Source organism: Chrysochloris asiatica, unplaced genomic scaffold, assembly GCF_000296735.1.
Source record: "Chrysochloris asiatica unplaced genomic scaffold, ChrAsi1.0 scaffold00143, whole genome shotgun sequence".
In the NCBI taxonomy this organism is placed as follows: Eukaryota; Metazoa; Chordata; class Mammalia; order Afrosoricida; family Chrysochloridae; genus Chrysochloris; species Chrysochloris asiatica.
Genome location: NW_006408661.1, coordinates 7,060,799 through 7,064,413, shown reverse-complemented (window position 1 = coordinate 7,064,413; position 3,615 = coordinate 7,060,799).

The following is a 3,615-nucleotide window of genomic DNA, read 5'->3' as shown; positions in this document are numbered from 1 at the left end:
CCCTTGTCTGATGTGTCATTACAAAAGATTTTCCCCATTCTGTGGGTTCCTTTTACTCTTCTGGTGAAGTCTTTTGATGCACATAAGTTTTTAATTTTTAGTATGTCCCACTCAACTATTTTGTCCACACATTGCCTTTTATAGTTAGAAACTAAACAAAAGAAACTTTCATCTTTCTTTAAGAGCAGAAAGAACTTTTTATTTTTTTCTTGTCTACCTTCAATCCTAAAAATATGTTTGCAAGATGACTAAGAAAGAAAGGGGGGAACAACCAGCGAGTAAATGCCAACCAGCCTTTTTTACCTTACAAACAAATAAATTCAAATTGTTAAGGCCTGCTTTGGTCAAAAACAATGAAGATATATTCAATTATAAACTACGGAACGATTATTTGCTGGGAGAAAATTCTAGACTACAAACACTCCAAAGGCAGTAAAATCTCAAGAGGACAGAACTACTATTTGTACTCCAACTACCACATGCATATTAGTTTTGGTCATCAAGCTGTCATACCAATTGGCAAGATAGTATTCAAAATAGACATCTTCAGACAAGGAAATTGAACCTCTAGTGAAATTCAAAGCACCTCTTTAAACTTAATGAACAACTTATCCATTTGAACAAATGAAAGCTTAAATTAGGTTACTCTGGGAACTCAATGCTAAACAAGTATACAATTCAATTCATTTACACCAGCATTACGTCTCCCTCCACTCTCTTTTCAAAAAATGGAGCCCTAGACAAATAAGGTAATGATGGAATGTTATATGGGTTTTCAGATAGAGAATTAACCAAGCACATCAGAGAGAAAGATCATAGAAGGTCAGAAGCAAAGATGTCTTTGCTTCTGAATGCAGCACCTGTTCTCTAAGGACTGACTGGGGCCTTCATGAAACTTGAACCAGTAGAGAATCAGACTGAAATTAAATAGTTCAAATCCAAGAATTGTGCTTGGAGCTCAGGAATCACATTACTGGACCCTGCTTTCTTTACCATACACACTGTGCCCAACCTGGTTTCATGTAATCAGCTATTTTTGTTCAATCCATTTTAAGAGGACCTCAACAAGGGCTGTACTACAGAGATACAAAAACAACATGAGATCCAGGACTATAGTCACATAAGATACTGAAGCCAAAAAGAAACAAACAAAAAGCCCCAAGTCAGTAATGTGAAACCTAAAGGTAATTTCTTGGCTTAATTGATTTGGATAATTGTCTGGATTTGTGACTTGATCTATCAGTAAAGACAAACTGAAATTAATTCTGGCAGTCTTCTTGTCCTGCATACCAACAAGTATGAAGTGCCAGTGTTTGACCTCTACTGACCTGTCACTTTTCAAACATCCAAAAAGTATTGTGTGGGTTCCAGTACATTTATGGTTATGCGTGCTTAGTGTCATGGAGAATAACAGTAAGGAGGTGCAGACACATAAGCAGGAGTAAAGTTGGCTGACTTGTTGTTGTTGTTAAGTGCCGTTGAATCGGTTCCGACCCATAGCGACCCTGTACAGGGTTTCCGAGGGTGTAAATCTTTAAGGGAGTAGAAAGTCTCATCTTTCTCCTGTGGAGCGGCTGGTAGTTTCGAACCGCTGACCTTAAAGGTTCACAGCCCAAATCGTAACCACTACGCTGACTAAGTAAGTTTAACTTTTCCTTATTGAAAGCAGGATTGATTACAGGATGAAGCAAAGTGTATAGAGAAAAAATATGGACTGTGAACCCATGTGTGCCACTATGATAAGATGTTCAAGTCACTTTGCTTTTTTTGGAGTACATTTCTTAATGTGAATAAATAAAGTTAAACTACTAGTAATTATTTAGTTGTATTTCACTGCTCACTAGCTTCTGAAAAGGAATTGAGGTTGTTAATATTTGAACTAGATTTCTAAATTTGCTTCCATTCCTGATACTCTGTATAATTTTAATCTGGTTTGTTTTAATTAAATTATGTGAGAAAAGCAGTTCTAAACATCAGACTTCTATGATGAAAAGTGGGGATTCTCAGTCAGTTATCAAGCAAATACACCATAGAAAAGTGTCTTCGGATTGGTTAGACTGACTTTGGTCTTAGGAAACAGAAATCCTCAACACAATCAGATTAAATTATACAGAGATTTGTCTGTGTGCCTCATGACAAGATTTTCAGAAGTACAGTAAATGAAAACTGTTTTCAAAGTCTCAGGTTCTTTACATATTTTCCACTCTGTCACTTATGAGTCTCTTTCCTTTTACAAGTTCTTATATTCACCAGATAACTACAGCAGGCCAAGAATCTCATCCTTAAAGCAATATCCAGTAAAAAAGAGGGACACTACCTTCTGTTGTTTTATGTATCTCCCTATATCAGCAGAAACTAAGCAAAACAAACTCAGCAACACACCCCACAAGTTCTCAACAGATATGTACCCTGTGGTACAAATTGATCTTGCAGTCCAATGAATTAATCTGCAAAGCCACACAAAATGTGTCATTGCCATTAGAAGCTGCTAAGAAGGTTCTGACTCACAACAACCCTGTGCACAACAGAATTATACACTGCCTGGTCCTGCAGAAGCCTCACAATAATTGTTTCCCTTGAGTCCATTGCTGATGTCACTGTGCCAACCCATCTCTTCAGATGTTTTTCGTTAACCCTCCACTTCACTAAGTATGATGCACTTCTCCAGAGATTGATCCTTCCTGATAATATGTTCAAAGTATGAGAGATAAAGTCTAGCCATGCTGGTTACTAAGGAGCATTCTGACCATACTTCTTTAAACACAGATTTGTTTGTTCTTCTGACAGTTCATTTAACTTTTAATATTCTCCTCCAACTACATAACTCAAATGGATCAAATACTCCATGGTCTTCCTTATTCTGTGTCCAACTTTCAAATGCATATGAGGCTACTGAAAATACCATGGCAAAATCCTACATGTTCTGGTAGCATAGGTTCAGGCTGCGAACCTAAAGGTCATCGGTTCGAAACTACCAGCTGTTCTGCGGGAGAAAGTTTAAGCATTCTGCTCCATGGTAAACAGGTTCCAGATGAGCTTCCAGACAAAGACAGAGTAGGAAGAAAGAGTGGCAAACTACTTCTGAATATTTAGTCACTGAAAACCTTATGAATAGCAGAGAAACACTTTCAGATATAGTGCCAGAAAATGAGCCCCTCAGGTTGGAAGGCACTCAAAATGTGACTAGGAAAAAGCTGCCTCCTCAAAGTAGAGTTGCCCGTGATAAAGCGAATGAAGTAAAGCTTGTGGGAGAAAAATCCCACGGGACCTTCATTTGCTGAAAGGCACAACTCCAAATGAAGAAAAACAGCTGTAACATCCACTGAAAATAGGAACATGGAATGTACGAAGTATGAATCTGGGAAAATTGGAAGTTGTCAAAGATGAAATGGAATCCATAAACATCGATATCTTAGGCATTAGTGATCTGAAATGGACGGGTATTGGCCATTTTGAATCTGACAATCACATGGTTTACTATGCTGGGAATGACACATTGAAGAGGAATGGTGTTGCATTTATTGTCAACAAGAACATATCCAGATCAATCATGAGGTACAACACTATCTGTGATAGGAAAATATCCATGCACCTACAGGGAAGCCCAGTTAATAC